Here is a 12,490-nt window from a genome sequence, read left to right as displayed (position 1 = left end):
TGACCCAGAGGCAGTCTGTATGACATGGCTTATGATGTATTGGTATTACATTTGCAGTTTGCACAAGTTCTGAAATAATTGAGAAAAAACAAGCAAATTTCATTTACCCTGTATTCAATGAATATATTAAAACTTTTGTTCAACATCTCAAATTTCTTTTTTCTTCTACTATTCTGTTTTCAGGCTAGACTTGTAGTTTTGCCTTCCTAACTTGGTGCAGACAAGTAAAGCTGAAGAGTCTTGTAAAGGAACTCCTGTTTGAAATACATGATAAACATGCTCTTCTCCACATGTATTTTTCCTTTCTCAGTACGTGCAAATGCATACTTGTAATATAAGCTGAGGTAAGTTTTAGAACTATCTAGCCCATTTATTTATTATTTTGGTGGATTTTCATACTTTAAATTAACAATTTGTTTCTGTAAATTTAAATATTTTCAGTATTCCCAGCTCTGTGTTGACTGTGAGACTAATCCATTTTAGCTGCCTTCTATCCAAATAGTTTGTTGTTTCTTGGTCTTCTGGTTGGAACTGCTAGTTTTGTGGGAAGTAAGTGTCTTGCATCCCATTTTCTCAACTGATATGTAGTTGGGTTGACCTACTTTCTGCAGGGAAAACTTTCTTTTTTGAAAAAACGTGAGAATGTATTTCTCTGGTTTATTTGTGTAGTATTTTTTTCCCTAGAAGATTTCACAGCAAACAAGATTTGTTTAGACCCTGTAAAAAAAGTTGTAGCAGAAAGTGTGTCAGGGTCAGTTTAGAATTACTATTTCTATCTGAATAATTAGTGAAATCATGTTGTTTTGAGTAGTTTTATAAACAGTAAAAATATTAGTTACCATGGTTTACAGACATGTATCCTTTGCTACTTAGTGTATAGAGTTGGTGTTGAAAGAGTTAATGCTGAAAAGGATGAGCAAAGATGAAACTGTGTTGCATTATCTGTGTTTGGTTGAAAATGGTAAAGTTATGTTGAAAATTATGCTTGAAATATCAGAGTAAGCTCTTAAGAATGGCAATACCAGTTCATGTTACCCTGGTGTGCTGTCACCTGTGTTTTGTTCGTTTTTGCTTCTCTTTCCCTCACAACGATTTCCCCCTGTGGACACTGTGACTTCCCCTAGTGCTGTGTTGCAGAGTCTGCCTGGGTGTGCCCCTCATCAGAGTAACTAATTGGGCTGGGGTCATTAGCCAGTTTAAAGTTGTAGCTTCTTAGAGGATCAAGAGCTGCCATTCTCTCCTCCCACACTCGAGTGTTTGTAATTCTGACACCCTCTGTATACAGCAGTTTTTTGACAGAAGTCACTTGGTGGTTGAGAGAACCATGAATCTGTGGAGAGTGTTCCTAGGATGTTAGTCTTCCCCACCCCAGAGAAAGACTGGGAGCGTGATGTCTGGCTACTGAAGGTGTCCTGCATAGTTCCCTGCTTGACAGGGAGCTTGGAGGCACAATCTACTGCCCTCCATGCACATCCCCTCCTCATTAATTCTGGTGATGGGGTCAGCGACCTTGTCCTGCTGTTGTCATCTAATCAACCATCTTAAGAGGGATGTTTCTCTTCTTCCACTTCAAACAACATCTCCTAACAATTCCCAGGGAACCTTTTGCTCCTGCATGACAACATACTTTGGGATTCCTCCCTCTGCTTAGTGTCACTGGACATGGGCAGGTTACAACACTGTTAACCTCTCCCTTTGACTTTAGAAGTATCATCCTCCAGCTGTGGCTACTAAAATCCAGAATGCTGTGGTCAGAATGGAAAAAATGAGAGCGGGAATCTTAGGGGAATTCAGGCCCTGGTAAGGAGTGATACCAGTTCATGTGCTGTTCCTGCCCTGTGGACCTAGTTGTGGTTCGCCTGAGATGTAATTAGCCAGATAAACGATAGGCAAGGTGGAAGGAATGTGTGACATCTGCATATATGGTTTGTAACTTCAGTTTTCACATGAAGACGTGCAAACCTCTGCCTGGACCAGGGGACCAAAGCACAATTCTACATGGGAAATGGTGATGATTCTAAATCACATAGAAAATTGCCTTTATTCTTTGGCCATACACCAATCTCCATCTCTATGGAAGACATTTGCCCTGAGATTCTGAGGAGGGTTTGAGCATTTGATCTGTGTTGCCTGGTGTAATTGCACTGGTTATTTGGATATCTTCTTTACTCATGCTCTGGCCTGCACTGGCTGGGCTGAAAGGAATTTGAATACCACTTCTGACAGCAAAGGGAGAATAATCATGTTTTACAGAGTAAAGTAATTAGATATATTCTTCTGTGGGTTTAAACTGTTTTGACAACAAATTCCCCCCCTTTGCTATTGACCAGAGCCCCAGACAACTAAACCTGTTCCTGCTCGCTGAAAACCAGAGCAGCGCTACAATGCGCTACATTAAGGGGAAGGGAGGGAACAGGTTAACAACCCTTCTCCACAAAACCTAGTATAAATAAATATGTGTTATGGTTTTCAAAGCATTTTTTTCCTTCTTCTTGAAGTATTTCTTAGAACAATTATGTGAGAAATTCATTATATGTGAGAATTTTGTAATAGCAGAGTGACTTAGCTGTTTGCAGACCTGCTCCCCTCTGTAAATGGGAATATGCCATATGACAGTGGGCCAGATATTATTGTTCTAGGCATCACTGATATAGCTGTTTATTCTCTGAGCCTGGAAGAGATCCATCAGGATTTAGTTTTATGAGGTTTAATGTAAAGGTGTTGTATTTCATGAGATGAAATCATAACACAGTGGGTTTGCAAGAATTCTGAAAGATTATTTTTTCAGAGTGTTGGCAAGCATGAGTCTCCTGTGAATTACGTGTCTAAAAAAGAAATATAGATCTTCTTTCATTGGGTTGAAATGATAACTAATCCTTAATCCTTCCTAGATGGCCTATGTCATTAATGCTGGCTGTGCATTTCGAACGTGTGCAGGTAACAGCTTTAATTCTCTAAAGCTGTGCAATGCACAGCTGTGCTATAGCCATAGGGGCTAGCCACATATTTGAAATGCCTGCTGTTATTTTTGGGATATGTCTCTGAATTTTGGATGTTTTTTATTTTTTGATTTTGTGAAGAAGAGAGAGAAGCATCTGGCATCTTTCACCTATTTATAGTTGTAGAAGACCTATTAAGGTTATTACCTGTATCTGCAGTATGTCTGTGAATACTTACCTTATGCTTGAGCAGATTTTCCTTTGGCTATTTGCTTGTAGAGAATGATAACTGTTGAGCAGTTTCTTGAGGTTTCCCCTCAGATCTGCCCTGTGTATTAAGTAGATGAATGAGATTGCACTTATTCAGCAGTGTCAGTTCCCAGCTACTTTGCTTTACCGCGGTGTGTGTATATGCTCCCTCTTTACCCTGCCTTGTCCTAGGAAAGCAGAAGGGTGGGTCTGTGAAAGAGGTACAGGGCTGGAAAAAAAAAAATCTTCTATTTTCCGCTTTGCATAATTCAGTGAGATTTCAGACAAATTGTTGCAACTATCTGTTTAGGTTTTGTTTTCTAGCAAAGGGAGTTTTGACATTTTTAGAGTCAATCCATTAATACTCCAAGTCCCCAGCACTGAGCTCTGAAACTTACCTCATTATTTAGCCCAGCACAAAGGGATGCTCAGCCCTGTCACCAGTCTAAGCAAGGCTAAGGTTTGGCTGTACAAATGTTCACAGATAAAGTAAAACCCTCAGTTGTGACCTTATAGGGCAATTCGTCTTCTTATGAGAGGTTGGCATCTTGCTCCTTGCAGTTAAGTATTTTGAAATATATTATATTAAATATATATTATTTTTAGATTTTTTTAAAAATTTCATGAGGAGAGGACAAATTCTGACTTATTTGGCTCTATTTTTCTGGAACTATTTTAGAAGCATTTGCACTGTAATGCATATTTGAACTTGGGTCACTCTCTGGTAGTATCATGCTGTTGGCTTTGCATGTGATGAGAAGAGGTAATATACCAGTTTCTTCCTTGACACTCAGCAGTTACTTTACTCTTTTGTTCATGCTGAAATTGGAGGTGATAGAAATGCATAGCTATGTGTTGCTTTTTTGGTTAGATTTGCATAAATCAAAAAAGGGCCTGACTTACTGTGATGGCATTAACAATTACAGCTTTATACCCATCTGTGGCTACCAAATCAGAACTATTTTTTAAAAGTTACTCCCTTTTTAAAATTGGCAGTTCATTATGGGAGATGCTGATCAGTATTTGAAAACATTCCTTTGGAGGGGGGGGGATCTTATGCACTGCAGTATTTATGGGATGGCTGGGAGCTTATGCACAAAATATCTTCCAGCCAGGCACCCATAAAACAAGCTGTGCTTTTGAAGGTGTAAGTCTGGATATCCCAAATTGTGAGTTACTATATTTTGATTTCAGCTCAAATGTAGTCATAATTATTTGGTGTCCTTTAGCCTACAGATGAAATGACTGAAAAAAAGAGGATGGGCTTCATTATATAGAGAGAAGCTTTTTCCTGACTCAGGTTTTATTTTGCTTGTATTTCACTGAACATTTCACTGAAAAAACATGGCACAAAATACCTCCAGATATGCTACAAGCCACAGACTAGTATGCAGTAAGTAATATTTTTAACTGTGACCCCCTGATCAGGAAGAAGGTGGTGAGGCTTTCAGACAGCTGGAAGAAGTCTCCAGGCCCTAATTGTCATGGCAGGCTTTGGACACCCCAACATTTGCTGAAGCAACAATACAGCTGAGCACACAAGCAGCACAGGGGGTTTCTGCAGCTCATTCATGGTGATATCCTGATGCAGGTGGTGGAGCAGGCAACGAGGGGAAATGCTCGGTAGCACTGGCTGGGGAGGCACAGGCCAGGGACAGCTTTGGCTGTGGTCACTGCAAGATGATGGGTCCTGAGATGAGGAAGCAAGGCAAATAAGATGACTACAGCCCTAGACTTCCGGAGGAAAAACTTGGTCCTCTTTAGGGTCTTGTTTGGAAGATCCCATGGGTTATGAACCCAGAGCGATGAGGTGTCTGGGAGATCTGCTAGGTTTTTTCCTAGGTTCTCCACGTTCAAGAGCAGTCCATCAACCTGAGCAGGAAAACCAAGCAAAGGCAGCTGCTAAGACGCCTGCACTGAAGAACAAGTTGCTTTTAACTAAATTCAAACACAGCAGCATGCATGAGGTGAAAACAGTAACTCAAGAGGCACAGAGATGATGTCCAAGCATGCAGGGATGGGGTTAGAATATCCAAAGCCTACCTGGAATTGACTCTGACAAAGGACATGAAAGAAAGGGCTATTACAAGTACATTGGCAATAAATGGGAGACAAGGAAAAATGTGGCTCTGCTTCTGGACAGGGCAGAGGACTTGGTGACAAGGACACCTCAGAAATACCTGAGGTTTTCAGTGCCTTCCTCATCCAGGTCTTCTGGGCCAATTCTGTTTAACCTCTTCAGTAATGACCTGGTCACTGATACAGAGTGAGCCCTTATCAAGTTTGAAATAAAATTTATCATCATGTCAGGTGACGCAAAACTCAGGAGTGAGAGAGGCCAGATGGTTGTGCTGTCATTCAAAGAGACCTTGATAACCTGGATCAATGGGCTATAACACTCGCATGATGTTCATGAAAACAAAATGCAAAGTCCTGCACCTGATGACAAACAACCCAGGGCAGCAGTGCATAATGGAGATTGACCATCTGGAAGGTACCTTGGGACCTGGGGCTCATGGCAAGCACCAAGCTGACTGTGGTCCAGCAGTGCTGTGGCAAGGAAGGCTAACAAATACCCTGGGCTGTTAGGAGAGAGGCGGCCAGCAGGTGAAGGAAGGTGATCCTGTCCCTGTACTTAGTACCAGTGAGGCCTGAAGTGCTGTGTCCAGTTTTGGGCTCCCCAACAAAAGCAAGATGTGAATTTACCTGAGAGAGCCCCCCTGAGAGGGCCACAAAGATGATAAAAGGATCGGAGAATCCCTCCTATGAGGAAGAGCTGAGAGAACTGTGACTGTTGAGCCTGGAGAAGAGAAGGTTTGGGAGGATCTCAGCAACGTTTATAAACACCTAAAGGGAGGGTGAAAAGAGGACGGAGTCAAGCTCTTTCTAGTGGTGCTCAATGACAGAACTGGAAGCAATAGACACAAACAGGAGGAGGTGTCTAAACAAAACAGAAAACTTTTTCAGTGTGAGGGTGGTCAAGCACTGACAGTTTGCTCAGAGGGGTTGTAGAGTCTCTGTCTTTGGAGATATTAAAATCCTGACTGGACATGGTCCTGGGCAACTGACTGTGCCTGTTTGATCAGTGGGTTGGACCAGGTGACATCCAGGTCTCTTCCAACCTCAAGTATTCTAAGAGTCAGTGAATTTTCAAAGCCACAAGGAGTGTGGCTGTGTGGGACAGATGGAGCCGGCAGTACCTCTGCTGGAGAAACTGGTGGTAAGGAGTCTGGACACCTAGATTCTGGAGCAGTATAATTGACTGTGGGTTTTGAGGTTTTGGAACATTATGAGTACACAGGCTCATATTCTGGGAGCACATAAAACACAGCACTAAGCATCCCTTAGTAAAAACAAAACAATCAAGCTAAAAGCCTGTCTTTCTCATCATAACAACATGACAAAACATGAAATGTACTTTTCCTTGGAATTCCAATTTTCTAATATTTACTTTGCCAGACTGTAATCAGAAATTGATGCTCCATCAGAGTCTGACTCAAGTGATGTGTGAGCTGTAGTCCAGGAGGAATTCTAAGATCTTAGAATATAAAAAATATTGTAAATATATTTTATTTAAGACAAAGAGGAATTGCAAATACTTCAAATTATGGGTTATAGGGGAAAGTGAAAAGGTGATTTCTAGAAGGTAGCCAATGTCAGAGCCATTATTTGTCTGTACTGGCCATTTAAAACAGAAAATTAGTGTTGTCTCTTGTTAGATTTTTCAGTTTTCCCTGGTTGGTATGTAAGAAGATAATGAATAACAAAATGACATTAAAATGAAAGATGTTTATTTTTTTGCTAGTGGGCCTGAGAGGATAACATGACTGAGAAAATACTGGGGGGGATACGATAGTTTTCAGAAATTAGATTCCTCTCACAAAAATTTTACTTTTAAAGTATGGAGAAATATTGCAGCTTCATCTGCTTTGGGAATGAAATATATAGAGCTTCAAAGGAGATGAAGCCTTCTGATTGTGCTAAATGCAGTCCTTACCCTGACAAATCTTCAGGCCATTTGTTTGTGCTCCAGCCAAATCCCACAGCTCGCTTGGGTAATGGCACCCTTTGGATACAATCTGCCATTTGTTAAGTGCTTTGCTGCAAGGAGCCCTTTTTTATTACACTGAATTGCTCGAGCTTTGCTGGAAATCCCAGGTTTTGTCTGTGTGCATATGCATGGATATACTTGCAGTGATTGCTGTGTTTAACTGTTCCCCTGTGTGAGTGAACATGAAGTGTGGACTGCATTCTGTGTCCTCACACTCACGTTTGGGTTCTGTGGGTGAGTGTGTATTTTGGCTGTGTACAGGCATGTGCAAGTGCACACACACGCAGAGGAAAGGTTCGATCCAGAATCTGTTTTTTTGCTGTTTTACACAGCCACGAGGCATGCATTCTCCCATTAAAATGCATCTTCAGAAGTGTTTCTCTTCTATTTTGTTGTGGGGGAGAGGGAAATTTTTACTGCAATTGTGTACGAGATCTGTTCCTGAGCAGTGTAACCTGCTTTCCTACCAAGTGTCCTACATTCCCTGCTGTAATCCCATGCTGTGGGATTGCACACCATCTCTAGTCTCCCCTGTCTCCCTCTGTCCAGAGAGTGTGGATGTTCTGGCAGCTGCTGTTAGCTGTGGGAGCACTGCTTTCGGTTCTGTCCCCTGTTTAGCTGGCAATCTTCATATAAAAATGTAGTCTCTTGGCTGCTACCCTTCTGTGAAATATTTACACCATTGAGCAGTAGAGAAAAAAAGAATAGGGAGTGGAACTTGAGATGCTTCCTCTAGCACTATGTAAGCCCCACCTCTTTCAGAAATCAGGGTTCCATCTAGGGATTTGAGGTAGGAAGGTCAAAGGGCAGGTGATGTGCTGGTGCAGAAGACATCACTACTGTATGAAATATAGAAACAATAATGACATTGCTGTTTGCTATTTTATTTCTTTCCTTTTTTTTTTTTTCTTTTAAAATTTGTTTGGTTGTCCTAGTAATGAATCAAAGAAAATCAGAAAGTTAAATAAGTGGCATATGTTTTTTCTTCTGTAATTCATCAGTTTTTCCATTGCAAGAATGTCCCAGACTTTTGGAATCCATCTGTTCGGTTACAATAAACCTGAGTTTCAGCCTCCTGTTGTCATAACAATTCTCTCTGCAGGAGCAATAGGAGCTGGAGTGATTGATGAGATCTCAACTTACTATCCTCTTTCAGCCCAAGAAGAACATAGTGCTGGGATAATTGACCCATTGTTTCAGCTCAACATGTAGGCAGTCTAGCAGATAAAAGGCACTTTGCATCTTCCAACAATGCTTCTCTGGTGGAGCTGTGCTGACTTGAAGCTAGGTTTGTATGGGAATTCAAAATAAGGCTGCTTCATTTTAAGTGACGCAAAAGAAGGGGAGAAGTTGCTATAGGCAATCATAACCCCACAAATTTGGAAGTGATATCTTGGGTAGTTTCTGTGGAGCAAGGGAGGAGTCCCTACTGGACAGGGACCTTTTACCCCAAGGTTTAATACAGAAATCTATTTGACTGTAGTTGTGCAAGGCACATGGGAGTAGATATACTCAAGAAAATATTTTATTCTAATAGCAATAGTCACATCAGATAAGAAGTGGCTGAAACATTGTGTTTTGTTTTGACCTGTGTAACAGGAGGTAATGAAGAGGATGGAAGTCTCAGGTCCCTCTCTTGCTTATTAATTTCTTCTTTTTCTTTTGGGGTTACTGCCTTTTTCTCCAGCCCTTCAATGTAGCCTTCTTGGCTGTTATATGCAGAGTGTATTAACTAACTCTATTTAAACAAAGATGAGCTGTCAAGCCCTCATTAAAAATATCAGGGGCTCTGTCCCGGTCATTCCTCCACAAACAACAGCTAATAAATCCCCATCACTGAAAAGGGGCATTAAAACGCTGTGTAGAAGTCTCTGGAGGTTGGATTTTGATCCCTTAAATTTGCTTGGTGACACAAAGGTCATCATATGGTCTGGAAGGTAAGTGTCATGGGAGAGTTTTGGCTCCTGAATGCCCATATATCATTTGAGGTGGGTGTTTTACACATCACCAGCTGGCATCACAAAGAGGTAATGGCAAGCAAAGCCTGTCTTTAGGATGCCATTTTCCCCAGTATGTTCTCTCATAAGATGCCACTAGCTATTACTCTACCATGCCATAGGGGATCTAAAGTGGATTTTTGACCTAATCTCAAATTCTGTGTTTCATTCCAAGGAGAAGTGGCCCTTCTTTGTATCCAGTTGTACTGAACATCCAAACCGGTGCTAGAGCTTCACAGTAAAGGTATTGTGCCTTTTCAGAACTATTTGGTGTCGATCACATACCTCTGCAGACATTTTGGTAGAAGCCAAAGGAGTTGCCTGTATTGATTTACTCATGGGGCTTGGAGAGTGCTGTGGGAGTTGGACTGAACCTTTGTTCAGTAATTTCTTGGCTTCTGTAGGGGAATGTATCTGCCTGAAGGGAGAGGGAAAACCAGGGTTTTAAGGAAGATCACAATCTGACTTCTCTTCGATCTGTGAAAGTAATACACTTCTTATGCACAGCACCTCTGTCTGTGGGATTTTCACTTCCTGGGAAGATGTCTGAAGTGTTTTCTTTGTGGTACAGCCTGTGCACGGCTCTGTTGATGAATTAAGTAATGTTCAAATTCTATGTGAAAATTTGGGCAATTATCTCTCAGAGCTAAGGGGAAGGCCAACATGCCCATCTTTGATCAAATGCACATGGTTTCATTTTCCACTCTTCTGCACATGCAAAATTGGGTGTTTTTTAAACTGCACTTGTGTGGAGGTTGCTGTATGCACCATGCAAACTTTTTGATATATGAGACTACTACATGATGTGGTGTGAGCTCTGAACTACTGATAACTTCTGCAATTTTTGATACAGAGACTAAGTGCTATGCCTTTGAAAGCATGGTATAACTGCATGAGTTTCAGTTTTAGTTTTCAAAGTGTGCTAATAGAAGATTCTTCTAAATACTGGAGATTACATCTTTGGCTAGCAGAAATTCTTGAAGCTGATTTCCCTTTGCAAACCACACTGGTGATTCAGACTGAAGAATGTTTTAAGCCTTTTGTCTGTAAGTTACGTATCTTATGTAGGCTTCTGTTTTAATTTACTGCACTTGTAAGCAGGTTTTTCAAACTAGTCACAGTGGTCTCATATATAAATCACAAGAAATAGTCCACCCTCAATACCCTTTCCAGTCCTAGCCAATGAGTCAAGGCTTGTCAAAGACCATTTTGGAAATCTTGAATAGATCTGACATTATGTTGAGACAGCTGTTAAATATATTTATCCTCCCCCCACCAGGTTTCCTTTTCCTCACTACAATCAATGCAATTGTAGTGCTATTTTTAGCTCAACTTTTTGTTTCAGTCATATATATTTTTATCTTCCATGCACAGTTAAGTTAATTTATTCTAACATGAGAAATATTGGGAAAGTTGCTAACCCTCATAAAAAGTTTTTACAGGCTGAACTGGAGGCTAGCTGTTGCTCATATACACTCCAGATGCCCATCCCACCATTAAAGGATTAAAATCAGATTTCAGGGTGCAGTCTGACTCTTATGTATATCTTCCCAGAAAACAAATATCTCTTCAAAACAGAAACTTCAGCAGGGGTACCTAAAATAACCTTTTATCTGAGGGCAGTTTGCTTCAGTGTGGAAGTGAGACTGAAGTCTGTTGATCTTTCTATTTGTTTAATCTACTTCTTTAATAGGATTTTACCTAGCAGGAGAGAATGAGGATATTGTGTTTTTTTTTTTTTTTTTTTAGTGTGTTTGTTTTTACTGAGAAACCTGATCTGAAAAACAGAAGCCTGCTCCTCACCCAGTCTTTCTAAAGTTGTTGGGAGTGTTGGTGCTCCTCAGTTGTAAGTGGATCACTCTTAGGTTGGCAACCATCTTCTTCTTCCCTTTTGCAAGTGCCCCTTTCTACTCCAGATTTTCCTTTGTGGGCTGGCTTGGAAGTGAGAATTTGAAAGTAGTGTGGTGTACACATGGGGTGAGATCCTTGCAGTCTACCAGGGGCTTTTTCCTAGCTCCGAAATGCTTGTAGTCAAGAGTGATCAGGAAAAGTACACTTCTGCATGAGGGTAGGGATGCATCCACTGAGCTCAGGTAGTTGGGCAAAGATCTGTGATCCCCAGTGATGTGCTGGGGACCAGCACATCACTAATGGTGACTGTTAGTGAGTCAGGAATGGGGCAAATGAGGTGGATAACAGTAGCCCAGCTGTGCTGGTAGTTAAGTGTATGGTATGGTCTGCTTTCAGCTTTTAAGTTAAGGAATAACACCACTAGCTTGGAAAAAAAGTAGAGAATTGTAACTCCTCTATTGTTGCCTTTCCAAAGGGGATTAAATAAGACAATAACTAATAAATAATATAAAGAGCTTATGGGTCTGTCTTCAATCGGAGTTTAAACAAAGAGGTCTGGGCTTTTAAAGTGCCTTCTCAAGTGTGCAGCTTTCTGGAAATACTTCTTGCCAGAACATCCCTGGCATCACAACAGAGACGGTACTTCCTCCCTGAGCCGTGGTGGCCGAGCCAGGACAAGTGAGGGAAATGATGGGCTTGTGGTGACAAACTGGTGCCGCTGCGCTGTCCCGTCACGGCTGTGTGTGTGGCCAGCACCGTGTGTGTGCTCAGGGGCAGCACATGTGTGTGGTGTGACCCAGTGCCACGTTCCTGGGACACCTGTGCCCTAAGCTGCTGCAGCCCAGTGCCGCAGGCTGGAGGCAGGTGTCCCACCCCAGCCGCGGCAGCACCACCAGGGTGCTGGCTGCTCCCGCGGGGAGCGAAGAAACCCAGAGCGTGTCGGGCACACTTGACCGCTGGTCACTGGAGAGAATCAAAAAATTAGAGAATTAACCAAAGCTGTATATAAAAATTAGGTTTTATGTCTACTCTGGGCATTGAGGGGGGCTCTTTTTTTCCTGTAGACCAGAGAGGGGAGCTCACCTGCTTTTTATTCACTGCCACCCTGCTCTCTGCACCAAAGTGCATGCTTTCTGTAACCCATTAGGAAGGTGGAAGACTTAGGCGTTATTCATGTTGTGTCTATGGCCCTTGCAATTATAAACTTCCTGAGATCAGAGGGAATAAATCCTTGCCAATTAGAAGGTCTTTTAATGTCAAGTTGTGACTAATAAACATCTGAGCTGCAGATGTGGTACTGTAAGTGTACCTGTTGTCTCAAACTTTTCTAGCGTTAATTACTCTGGTGATTGCAAGTCATGGTTATGCACCTTAGCTATTTCTGAGGATGAAATAATGCATTT

The 12,490-nt window shown here is 41.6% G+C and overlaps 1 protein-coding gene across 15 annotated transcripts in view; it reads left to right on the top strand.

The window, feature by feature from the left end:
* LOC116183568 (toll-like receptor 2 type-2) overlaps nucleotides 1–12,490 on the top strand; it is a 77,474-nt gene that overhangs the window by 48,582 nt on the left and 16,402 nt on the right. For all 15 annotated transcript variants that reach the window (XM_085578048.1, XM_085578047.1, XM_085578046.1 and 12 more), the window contains exon 3: nucleotides 9,412–9,480. The gene's annotated coding sequence lies outside the window, so the exon portion shown is untranslated. The remainder of the gene's footprint in view (nucleotides 1–9,411; nucleotides 9,481–12,490) is intronic.

This window comes from Lonchura striata, chromosome 4 (assembly GCF_050655825.1).
Source record: "Lonchura striata isolate lonStrDom1 chromosome 4, ASM5065582v1, whole genome shotgun sequence".
Lineage (NCBI taxonomy): Eukaryota > Metazoa > Chordata > Aves > Passeriformes > Estrildidae > Lonchura > Lonchura striata.
Note: the sequence above shows the minus strand (reverse complement) of the source record. Positions and strands in the feature narration are given on the sequence as shown.